General features: G+C 38.0%; 1 protein-coding gene across 1 annotated transcript in view; it reads left to right on the top strand.

Annotated features, from left to right (window-relative positions):
* The window catches only part of LRRC1 (leucine rich repeat containing 1), a 170,228-nt gene that overhangs the window by 150,747 nt on the left and 6,106 nt on the right, over positions 1-13,375 (top strand). The gene's annotated exons all lie outside the window — the stretch shown is intronic.

Raw genomic sequence — 13,375 nt, 5'->3', positions numbered from 1 at the left:
GCCCCTCCTCAAAAAAAAAAAATTTAGTATTGGGGGCTGGAGCCATAGCAGAGCAGTTGAGTGTTTCCCATTCACGTGGCCTACCCAGGACCAACCTAGACTCAATCCTTGGGGTATCCCATATGATCCCCTGAGCCTTCCAGGAGTGATTTCTGAGTGCAGAACCAGGAGTAATCCTGTACACCTCTGGGTGTGGTCCCAAACATAAATAAATATTCAATGCTACAATGAATGAGCCTGAGAGAGTAGCAAAGATCCAGGATGAGAACTAAAATATGACTTCTCAAAATATTTCCACTTACGGCCCCTTTTAGCTCAAAGAAATGTGACACACAGTTGGGTGAGAAACACCTTGAGTTCATTATACATTTGATTATGAAGTAATTATGGGCAGTTGTATGCTCTGAAGCTTCTACTATTGCCAGATTTTTTTTAACTTTATTTATTGATTCATTGATTGATTGGATTCTTGGCCATACCCAGCAGTGCTCAGGGGTTACTCCTGGCTTCTGCACTCAAAACTCACCCCTGGTAGGTTGGGGACCTATGGGACCATATGAATTGGGTCCCTCCTGGGTCGGCCACATGCAAGGCAAATACCCTACCGCTGTGCTGTCTCTCCATTTCCTGATAGCCATATTTTTGTTACCCCTCTTCCACAACTGCACATTTCTTTATGTGACCCACAATTTAAGAAACCAAGAGATCCTTTGTCTGTGAAGGCAAGCAGGAGGAATTTGTCCCTGCTGTGCGATTACCAACTGGGAAAGGCTGGGGGGCCTGTTGCCTGTGTCTGTTCCTCTATTCTTCTGTCTCCTGAACCTCTCCTGAAAGGGCTGAGAAGGGCCCAGAAAAATCGCTCTCCAGAGCTGCCCAAGCTGAAAAACCAAGAAAGACTTGAGTGAAAACCTGCTATCAGTGGTGCCTCGGCAGAAAGGCATAATCTTTATCTGTGAAGGCAGGCTGGAGGATCTGTCCCTACTGTGAGATTACCAACTGGGGAGACCGGGGGTCCTTGTCACCTATGTGTATTTCTCTACTCTTCTGTCTCCTGAATCTCTCCTGAGAGGGCAAGAAGGGTCCAGCAAAATCACTCTTCATGGCCGAGCACTCATTCTAACAAATCAACCCCACAATAACACACAAATAAATTAAACTACAAGTGTGACAATGGGGAAACCTCGCAGGCAAACACCATGCACAGAGAATGAAGATGATACCTCTGATGATCCCAAAAAAAATACCAACCATCTGATTAATCTCTCAGATAAGGAGTTTAGAATAGAAATATGGAGGATCCTCATGGAAATCAAAGAAAAAATAGCTCTAGCTGAACAAAACGTAAAGACAGAAATCAGAAGACTCCAAACTGAAATAACATCTGAAAAACACAGTAGCTAACCTGAAAACCTCAATGGAAAGACTCTTCAACAGGTAACAGCAGCCAAGGACAGAATCAGTGAAGTGGAAGTTCAAATGCAGAACAACTCCATACAGCAGAAGAGATTGGAAAAGAACCTTAAGGCAAATGATCAGACAATGGAAAAAATACTCAAAGAATGGGAACAGATGAAAATAGAAGTCTTTGATAAACTCAACAGAAACAACATAAGAATCATTGGAGTGTCAGAAGCACAGGGAGAATCAAGTCAAAGACATCATCACAGGAAGCTCCCAGAGCTAAAGACTGAATGCATTCAAATCCTGCATGCCCAAAGAGTACCAACTAAAATAGACCCGAAGAAAAACATCACAAGACACATCCTAGTCAGAATGACTAATCCTACAGAAAGAGCTAGAATACTGAAAGCAAAGATCAAAAAGGGAAATTTCATTTAAAGGAGCATTCATAAGATTTACAGCAGACATGTCATAAGAAACTCTCAAGGCCTGAAGACAGTGATGGGCTATTGTGACAAGACTGAATGAAATGGAGGCTTCACCTAGAATACTGCACCCAGCCCGACTCATGTTCAGGTTTGAAGGAAGGATTCGTAGCTTCACGGATAAATAACAGCTCAGAAACTTTACAGATACAAAACTAGCCTTAAAGAAAAAAACTGAAAGGTCTACTTTAAGATAAGACAGATCAACAGACACACCAAACTTATACATAAAGATGACATTAAATCCCATGACAATCATCTCCCTCAATGTCAATGAACTAAATGTGCCAGATAAGAGACACAGAGTGCTAAATGGATTAAAAAGTTGAATTCAGTCTTTTGCTGCCTACAAGAAACACACCTGAATAGTCAGAACAAATATAGACTCAAAATCAAAGGCTGGAGAAAAATCATCCAAGCAACAACACCCTTAAAAAAGCTAGGGTGGCCATATTAATATCAAGCAACACAAACTTTAGACTCAGAAAAGTTGTAAGGGACAAAGATGGACACTTTGTACTAATCAAGGAATATGTGCAACAGGAAGAAATCGCATTACCAAACATATACGCACCTTATGAGAGATCAGCAAAATATCTAATACAATTATTGACAATCTAAAAGGATATTAATAATAACACATTAATGTGGGAGACTTCAACATGATTTGTCAACACTTGACAGGTCAACCAGACTGAAACCCAACAAAAATATACTAGCCCTGAAAAGATAAATGGAAGAAAGAGGCCTAGTATGTATGTGTGTATGTATATATATACATATATATACGTATATATATATATATATATATATATATATATATATATATATATATATATATATATATATATATATATATGAAGCTTCATCCCAGGAAACCTGGATACACATACTTCTCCAATGTATATGGGTCATTCTCCAGGATAGACCACATGCTGGCACATAAAACATACCTCCATAAAATCAAGAGGATAGAAATTTTGAAGGTTACCTTTGCTGACCACAAGGCTCTGAAATTAGATGTGAACTACAAAGGGACACAAAAGAAGAACTTTAACAACTGGAAATTAAACAGCCTACTAATGAACAACCAGTGGGTCCAAGAGAAAATCAAATCCTGGAAACAAATGAAAAGACAGAAACTATCAGAATCTATGGCACGCAACTAAACGGTACTGAGAGGAAAATTTATCAAGCACACTTTAGGAAGGAAGGAGGAGGCATACCTTAATAGTCTAATGGTGCAGCTTATAAAATTACAAAATGATCAACAATAGGAACCAAAAATATTCAGAGAGGGAAATAACAAGGCTTAGAGCAGAAATCAATGAAGTGAAAAACCCAAAAAAGTCTGAAATATCAACGAAAGGAGTTGATTCTTTGAAAAAATAAACAATATTGATAGACCATTGCCAAAACTCACAAAGAGAGAGAAACTTAATAACCCGTATTAGAAATGAAAAGCAGAGATCACTGCAGAGATTCAAGGGGTAATCACAGACTACTTTGAGAAACTCTATACTGCCAAATATGAGAACCTAGAAGAAATGGATAAATTCTTGGACTCTTATAACCTTCCATGGTTGAATAAGGAGGATGTAGCATATCTAAACACCCTCATCACCATTGTGAAAATTAAAACAGTAATCAAAAATTTGCCCCAAAACAAAAGCCCAGGCGTGGATGGATTCACTAATGAATTCTTTCAAACCTTTCAAGAGGAACTGTTACTAATCCTGGCCAGGCTCTTTCATGAAATTGAAAAAAAAAAAAAAAAAAACAAAAAAAAAAAAGGTACACTTCCAAATAGCTTTTATGAAGACAACATTTTGATACCAAAACCAGACAGAGATGCTGCCAAAAAAAGAAAATTACAGACCAGTATCCCTGATGAACATAAATGCAAAGATCCTCAATGAAATACTGGCAAATAGGATCCAGTGCCTAATCAAAAAGATCATTCACTATGATTAAGTAGGTTTCATCCCAGGAATGTGAGGATGGTTTAACATCCGTAAATCTATCAACAAAATACACAACATCAACAACAAAAGAATTAAAAAATTACATGATCGTATCAGTAGACGCAGAGAAAGCATTTGATAAGGTCCAACACCCATACTTGATCAAAACTCTCAGCAAGATGGGAATGAAAGAAACCTTTCTCAATATAGTTATGTGCCATCTACCACAAGCCAATGGCAAATATATCCTCAATGGAGAAAAACTAAAAGCTTTCTTTCTAAATTCTGGTACTAGACAAGACTGTCCTCTCTCACCACTCCTATACAACATAGTACTGGAAGTACTTGCTATAGCAATTAGGCAAGAAAAAGATATCAAAGGTATCCATATAGGAAAGGAAGAAGTCAAGCTCTCACTGTTTGCAGATGACATGATATTTTATTTAGAAAACCCCAAAGACTCTACTAAAAAGCTTCTAGAAACAATAAATTTATATAGCAATGTGGCAGGCTATTAAATTAACACACAGAAATCAATGGCCTTTTTATACACCAAAATGATAGGGAAATGAATATTAAGAAAACAAACCATTAACATTAGTGCCACAAAAACTCAAATATCATGGAGTCAACTTGATAAAATATGTGAAGTACCTATACAAAGAAAACTATAAAATCCTTTTCCAAGAAATAAGAGAGGACATACAGAAATGGACACACATACCCTGCTTATGGATTGGCAGGATTAACATCATTAAAAGCATGTATAGACTTAATGTGATTCCCCCAAAGATACCCATGACATGATTAATCACTTCTGAAATTCATTTGGAACAATAAACACCCTCAAATAGCTAAAGCACTCCTTGGGAAAGGAATATGGGAGGCATCACTTTCCCCAACTTTAAACTTTACTACAAAGCAATAGTTATCAAAACAGCATGGTATTGGAATAAAAGCAGACCCTCAGATCACTGGAATAACCTTGAGTACTCAGAGAATGTTCCCCAGACATAAAATCACCTAATTTTTGATAAAGGAGCAAGAAATCCTAAATGGAGTAAGGAAAACCTCTTCAACAAGTGGTGTTGGCACAACTGGTTAGCTACTTCCAACAAAGTGAACTCACACCCCTTGCTAACACCATGTACAAAGGTAAAATCCAAATGGATTCAAGACCTAGATATCAGACCTATTTATCTATTTACCATAAGGTAAATAGAACAACATGTAGGTAAAACACTGTATGACATTGAGACTAACAGTATCTTTAAGGAGGAAATAGCACTTTCCAAACAAGTGGAGGCCCATATAAACAGATGGGACTATATTAAGTTGAGGAGCTTCTGTACCTTAAATGAAATAGTGCCTAGGATACAAGAGCCACCCACTGAGTGGGAGAAACTATTCACCCAATACCCATCAGATAATTGGACTAATATTCAAAATATACAAGGCACTGACAGAATGTTACAAGAGAAGAAATACAAATGGCTAAAGGACACATAAAAATGCCACATCACTATTCATCAGGGAGATGCAAATCAAAACGATTATGAGGAACCATCTCACACCACAGATATTGGTGCACATCACAAAGAATGGCAATAAGCAGTGCTGATGGGGATGTGGAGAGAATGGAACTCTTAATCAGTGGTGGTGAGAATGCCATCTATTCCAATTGTTATGGCAAGCAATATGAAGATTCCTCCAAAACCTGAAAATTGAGCTATCGGATGATCCAGCTAACCCACTCCTAGGGATATACCCTAGGAACACAAAAATACAATACAAAAATCCCTTCCTCACACCTCTATTCATTGCAGTACTATTTACAATAGCTAGACTCTGGAAACAACCAAGATGCTCATCAGCAGATGAATGGCTAAAGAAATGTGGTACATAAACACAATGGAATATTATGCATCCATCAGTAGAGATGAAGTCATGAAATTTTCATGTTATGGATGTAGATGGAATCTATTATGCTGATTGAAATAAGTCAGAGAGAGAGAGATAGACCCAGAATAGTGTCCCTCATCTATGATTTTTATGAAAAATAAAAGAATTTTTGCAATAATTCTTGGAGACAACTAGAGAAGGGCTGGAAGGTCCAGCTCACAACATGAAGCTCACCACAAATAGTGTTGAGTGCAATTAGAGAAATAAGTAAACTGAGAACTATCATAACAATCTAAATGAATGTGGGAAGTAGAGTGCAGTGGGGGTGGGGTGGGGAGGAAGGAGATTTGAGACATTGTTATTGCGAATGTTGCACTGGTGAAGGATGGTGTTCTTTACATGACCTAAATCCAACTACAATCATATTTGTAATCAAGGTGTTTACATAAAAATATAATAAAAAGAAACCAAGTTATTAATTTTTAAAACATTTTTAAATGGAGATTGTGTGGTTTACAATACTATTAATGATGGATTAGTCATAGACATAATTCTAACACTGAACCCATCACCAGTGTACTCACTTCCCTTTCCCAAGGACCTCAAAAATCCTCCTTTTTATATTGCCCCCCCCCCCCCTTTGTGTGGATCAGTTCTTATGGATGTCATTCCTTATGACATTCCTTATTAGTCTTGTGAAAGGTTTCCCAGAGCAACAGTATCAGGATATAAAGAGCCCTGCCTGAGTACTGGAAGACCCATTGGCTCCTTAGTTTTTTTCATTTAAAAATGAGCTTGAATTAGCTGGAGCTGGATTTGCATGAGGAATCTTAATGCGCTTTACCAGTGACTGCACCTCCTGGGTAATAAACGGTGAGATTTTGGAACATTTCTCTGGAAAATGAGGGCACAGGATTGTCAAGTGAGACACAATCCAAAACAAAAGACACTGTAGGGCCACCTAAAGAGATGTAGGCATCTCTGAGATCACAGCATAACCATTTCTCAAGTTCTGGCCTAAGTTGGTGGTAGTCTAATTTCTTTTAGACTTCTCCTCAAAAATCATATGTGCTTTCTTCCCTTCTCCAGCCTATATTTATTTTACCTCGGAGCATCTTCTTTATTTCCCATTTTTACTCTTCATTCATTTTTTTCTGGAGGGTGGGGAAATGGTGGGGGCATGAAGCTGGGCCTTGCTATGTTTAGGATTAACTCATAGATCTGCTCAGGGATTTAAACCAGAGTTGGCCTTTGATCTCTCTTGGGTTTACATTTATTCCCAGAAGCTGCCTTCTTTCTGAGTCTTTATTTTTAAAATTTCACCAAACTTAAGGCTCCCAATAGCAGACTGTCCTAAATATTTGTGCATACCTTCCCACCAATATCACTCACATACACTTAAAAATTGCCTCAATCAGTTATGATGGTTTATGTGTCCTGTGAATTTTGGTGCTTTCACTTTGCCAGCAATGACAAAGGCCTTAGTAAATAGTTGCCCACTGAATGAAAATGTTGAAAGTAATTGTTTTGCAAAGTATAAAGCAGCAAATGACTGTGAAATATCTTCGGTCACAAGCTTCATTTCCACAAGGAATTAAATAATTGTTTTTGAATGTTATACAATTAGGAGAAATTGTGCTCAGCTGGTGGGTGGAGAGCAGTGATTTTTTTTTTTTTTAGTAGTTAATGAAACTAATCTGAAGAATGCTGGGCGGACTGTGTTCTCATTACTGATTAGCTTGGTCCCTTAGGCCAGCCATGAATCCCCTATTTTTCATTTTTGCTAATGAGTTGCAGGCAGCAGTGCCAAATGAATGGTAGTGCTTAGCTGGGTACCTAGAGATGGATTTTGGTTTGAGGAATGTTCATCTTTTTAAAATTAATGCTTACAGGAGATGTTTACTTTTGTGTCTGTTTATTTCAGTTGCTAACTTTATTTCTGAGATGTTAGAATTCTCTGTAAACTAAAGTTAAAGCTTGGTCATTTGCACCAAATTTTGCTAGTGGCAGACTGCTTATTTTAATACGATCTTGCAGGAATTTGAAGTACAGAAAAAGATTAAGTGAAGTACAGAAAAACACTGAGTAAAATCTCGCTGATTTTTTTTGTTTGTTTGTTTGTTTGTTTTTTGGGTTGCACCCGGCAGCGCTCAGGGGTTACTCCTGGCTCTATGCTTAGAAATCGCTCCTGAAACCTTTTGGGATGCCAGATTCGAACCACTGTCCTTCTGCGTGCAAGGCAAATATCTTACCTCCATGCTATCTCTCCGGCCCCAATATCTCGCTGTTTTTATTCTTTCATTTACTTACTGAAATGGGACTTACAACTTGGTCATTTTAAGAGTGGGGAACTGTGGCATCATTAGACAGTGAGTAATACAGAGAGATTTCGTCACAGAAGCTAGTTTCCATTTAGTAAGTCAACTAGCCTTTTCAGTATTTCAGTTTGGTTTTGGTTTTGATTGTAGGCCACACCCAGCTGTGATCAGGGCTCTCTTCCAGCTCTGTGGTCAGGATCACTCTGATGGTGCTCCAGGGACCCTATGGAATGCTGGGGATTTAAGTCGAATCAGTCACATGCAAGGCAAGTGCCCTGTAGGTGTACTGTCTCTCCAGCCTCAGCCTTCCCAATTGGGATAACATTTTAGCTGATTGGTGTGCTTGAGAGTCTTTGCCAACAGCTCTTGAACTGCATTGCATTTGACTATCCTCTCCACAACTCATTCTTTGCCACCCAGCTTTTGATATGCTCATGTTCTTTTCAGCACATCATTTTCTAAACAGGGATGCAATGTCCAGGCAATACTTTACTTCCTTGTCTACCCTGTGCCCTTCCTTAGAAGTAAGAGACTTCCAGAAACTGACTTGCTTACTGGAAACTCATTTCACCCCTTTCAGTTAAACCACTTCTCTTCTTTCTTCTTTCTTTCTTTCTTTCTTTTCTTCTTTCTTTCTTCTTCTTTCTTTCTCTTTCTTTCTTTTTTCTTTTCTTCTTTCTTTTTTCTTCTTTCTTTCTTTTCTTTCTTTTTTTCTTTCTTTCTTCTTTCTTTCTTTCTTTCTTTTTTTCTTTCTTCTTTCTTCCTTCCTTCCTTCCTTCCTTCCTTTCCTTCCTTCCTTCCTTCTTTCCTTCTTTCTATCTACCTTTCTTTCTTCGTTTTTTTTTCTTTTCTTTCTTTCTTTCTTCTTCTTTTCTTTCTTTCTTTCTTTCTTTCTTTCTTTCTTTCTTTTCTTTCTTTCTTTCTTTCTTTCTTTCTTTCTTTTTTTCTTTCTTTCTTCCTTCTTCTTTCCTTCCTTCCTTCCTTCCTTCCTTCCTTCCTTCCTTCCTTCCTTCTTCCTTCCTTCCTTCCTTCCTTCTTTTCTTTCTTATTTTTGGACCACACCCGTTGACACTCAGGGGTTGCTCCTGGCTATGCACTCAGAAATTGCTCCTGGTTTGGGGGACCATATGGAATGCCTGGGGAATGAACTGTGGTTCATCCTGGGTCAGCTGAGTGCAAAGCAAACGCCCTACCACTGTGCCATCGCTCCGGCCCCTCAGTTGAACCAATTTCTTGCTCATTGAGTTTATCAGCAAGTTATCTAATAGAAAAACCGTATATATATTATTTTATCATTTAGACAAATAACCCTAGTGTCGATGATTGTTAAATATCTGGAATGATCACATATATTTATTTAAAATGGAAATACAAGATTTGATGAGCTCCAAGCACATAGGGTATTATAGTATCTCAGGATAAAGGGACCAGGGAATTATTCCAGCATCAGTCCCAGCTCTGCTTATCCCACCATATTCAAAAAGTTGGTTTAAGGAGCATGATTAGGTTGTGCTGTGTGAAAGATCTTTGTTGCCTGTTGTATCCCTAGGCTGAAAAGACCTGTGGGGCAGATATGCTTCCCCTAAGACAGTGTGGCTAATGCAAGCAGCAGCAAGCAGTTTCCAGTGACCTGGGAAGCAGACTATTGGGCCAGCCAAGCATCTTTTAGTTTTGCTTTTGTGGGGGTGGGGTATGCACACTTAGTAGTGCTCAGGATTCACTTTTGGCTCCACACTCAGGGATCACTCCATATAGGCTTGGGGTACTATCTGTACTATATGGAATCATACCAGGATCAGTCTTATATAAAAGCAGGCATACTACCCACTTGGTACACATCCCTCTAACCCTCAGGCACACATCTCCCCCCCCACACACACACCTCCAGACACACATCTTAACTCTAAAGTCACTAATGGTTTACTGGAAATTTTGGGTTCATTTGAACAGCTACTATTCCATCTTTGCTGGGATAAGCAGAACATACTTAGAGCATGAGGATTGTACCCTCATGACCTTATACCTCAGTCATTCCTGATCTTTCTCTGTTCCTGCCATACTGTTAAGCAAGAATTTGCATCACTATTTGTTTATTTGCAGAAGATAGTTTTATTGTCCAAACTATTTCCACATTAATGAAAGCCCTATGTTCCAGGTATCTAGGAAAGAAAGGAAAGCTGAATTTTATTTTGCTTGGGCCAGAGTGGAAAGAAAACAGTTAAATAGTTGAGTTGCATATACTTACTTGAAAGTCATTTGAGTCAAATGTACTGTTTATGTAGTACTGGTATTTATAGATTCATAACCAAATTTAATCCTATTAAAATATTTACTTACTACTATAAAGTATCAGGATAGAAACCAATAAAAAATTATGCCAATCTTTTGACTTACAAATATGCAGCAGCAAGGGAAATAATACCAAATTAAACAAACAAGTTTGCCTCTTCTCTCAAACATAAAACTAGCAGATGGCAGCAGAGAGACTATATTTTAGTTTTAAAATGCTTTTTTTTATAAGTGTGATACATGAAGGTATAACAAGGATGATTATAAAATATCGTGAAAACACAAAGCCTTTTTGTGACAATAAGAGGAAGAAATATCTTTTATCATGAGCTACCGACAGGTGCATAAGTACACATTACCTTAATTCTTTTTTTATATATATAATTTAAACACCTTGATTACATACATGATTGTGTTTGGGTTTCAGTCATGTAAAGAACACCACCCATCACCAGTGCAACGTTAACATCACCAATGTCCCAAATCTCCCTCCTCCCCAGCCGACCCCTGCCTGTACTTTAGACAGGCTGTCCATTTCCCTCATATATTCTCATTATTAGGACAGTTCAAAATGTAGTTATTTCTCTAAACTCATCACTCTTTGTGGTGAGCTTCCTGAGGTGAGCTGGAAATTCCAGCTCTTTTCTCTTTTGTGTCTGAAAATTATTATTGAAAGAATGTCTTTCATTTTTCTTAAAACCCATAGATGAGTGAGACCATTCTGCGTCTTTCTCTCTCTGACTTATTTCACTCAGCATAATAGATTCCGTGTACATACATCCATGTATAGGAAAATTTCATGACTTCATCTCTCCTGACAGCTGCATAATATTCCATTGTGTATATGTACCACAGTTTCTTTAGCCATTCGTCTGTTGAAGGGCATCTTGTTTGTTTCCAGAGTCTTGCTATGGTAAATAGTGCTGCAATGAATATAGGTGTAAGAAAGGGGTTTTTGTATTGTATTTTTGTGTTCCTAGGGTATATTCCTAGGAGTGATATAGCTGGATCATATGGGAGCTCGATTTCCAGTTTTTGGAGGAATCTCCATATCACTTTCCATAAAGGTTGAACTAGACGGCATTCCCACCAGCAGTAGATAAGAGTTCCTTTCTCTCCACAACCCCACCAACACTGTTTATTCTCCTTCTTTGTGATGTGTGCCATTCTCTGTGGTGTGAGGTGGTACCTCATAGTTGTTTTTATTTGCATCTCCCTGATGATTAGTGATGTGGAGCATTTTTTCATGTGTCTTTTGGCCATTTGCATTTCTTCTTGGTCAAAGTGTCTGTCCATTTCTTCTCCCCATTTTTTGATGGGATTAGATGTTTTTTTCATGTAAAGTTCTGTCAGTGCCTTGTATATTTTGGAGATTAGTCCCTTATCTGATGGGTATTGGGTGAATAGTTTCTCCCACTGAGTGGGTGGCTCTTGTATCCTGGGCGCTATTTCCTTTGAGGTGCAGAAGCTTCTCAGTTTAATATACTCCCATCTGTTAATCTCTGCTACCTTAATTCTTTAACCTTCTACTAGGAATACCCACAAGTCATACAAAATAAGTTATTTGAGAATCTTCCTAATACTAGTTGAGCCAATACTAGAAAAATTTTCCCATGGGGAAATAGCTTATACCTTTGAATTTTACAATTCAAAATGTTTTAGAACCTCACGCCTGTTTGAGTGCTTAGTACTCATCCCTTCTCCCAACTTCCCAAAGTAAGAGGTAGTATAAATTGGTAATGATATGGAAATAAGGGCATTTTTGTGATATTTTTGGAAGAATGTAAATTAAATTAGTTCAGCCACTATGATAAACAAAATGGAGGTGCCTCAAGAAATTAAAAAAAAATAGAACAAAACAATTCCATTTGTTTATTTTTTCTCTTTTTTGTTGTTAGTTTTCTTTCTTAGGACCACACCAGCCAACGCTCAGGGCCTATTCCTGGCTTTGTGCTTGGGGATCACTTCTGGCAGGCTAGGGTGACAATCTGGGGTGGTGGAACTCAAATCCAGATTATCTACATGCAAGTTATGAGTTTCTTTTATCCCCTGTGCTCTTGCTCTGGCCCCTGTTTTTCAAAGAAAATTATGTCCTGCCATTCCTAATAATGTGGATGATCTTCAAATGTTAAACTAAGTGAAATAAGCCATATAAAGAAAAAATAAAATGCCATTTATCTGTGGAACCTGAAAAATGAAACACAAACTCATAAAAACAAAAGATTGTGGTTGCCAGCTTAAAGGATAGAGGAAAATAAAGATTATGTTAGTCAGAATCTTCAAACTTTCAGTTCTGACAGGAAGAAATCCGTGAATCTGATGCAGCACTATGTGTTTGATTAATAATACTGCATTTTAAGAGCCTGGCAATAGATCATTTGATCATTGTTGCCATCCACATGATTGTAGGTGGCATAGATTTACAGCATTATAGAGGCCCTATTGGTTGAGACCCCAGTACCACAATGAACATGCAGATTGGCAAGTGTGACCAGTTATCAATTTAACAACAAAGAAAATAGAGTGGAATGGGGAGGATATGTGTGTGTGTGTGTGTGTGTGTGTGTGTATTACAATATATACTGGAAAGCTGTAGGAAACTAGTTCTTAAATATTTTCACACATACACACACACACACACACACACACACACACACACACACATAATTCTGGGCTGTAGAGATCTTGCACAGTATTTAGGGTGTTTGCCTTGCATGCAAATATGATCCAGGTTCAATCCCCAGCATTCCATATGGTCTCCTAAGCCTGTCAAAAGTGATTTCTGAGTGCAGCACCAGGAGTGGCCCAAAAACCAAAAACTAAAAAAATTAAAAATGGTAACTGAGATGATAGTGTTAATCCTTTTCTATTAACCATTTCAGCTATTTACTCATAGATCATTATATTGTACTTCATAAATTTTCCCAATATTGTTAGGGTCCAAGGAGATAACCCAAGGGCATTCAGAGTCAAAGACCACCTCTGATCATGTAAAATGCAAAACGGAGTTTATTCA

The sequence above is a fragment of the Suncus etruscus genome, chromosome 7 (assembly GCF_024139225.1).
Source record: "Suncus etruscus isolate mSunEtr1 chromosome 7, mSunEtr1.pri.cur, whole genome shotgun sequence".
Taxonomy (NCBI): domain Eukaryota; kingdom Metazoa; phylum Chordata; class Mammalia; order Eulipotyphla; family Soricidae; genus Suncus; species Suncus etruscus.
Note: the sequence above shows the minus strand (reverse complement) of the source record. Positions and strands in the feature narration are given on the sequence as shown.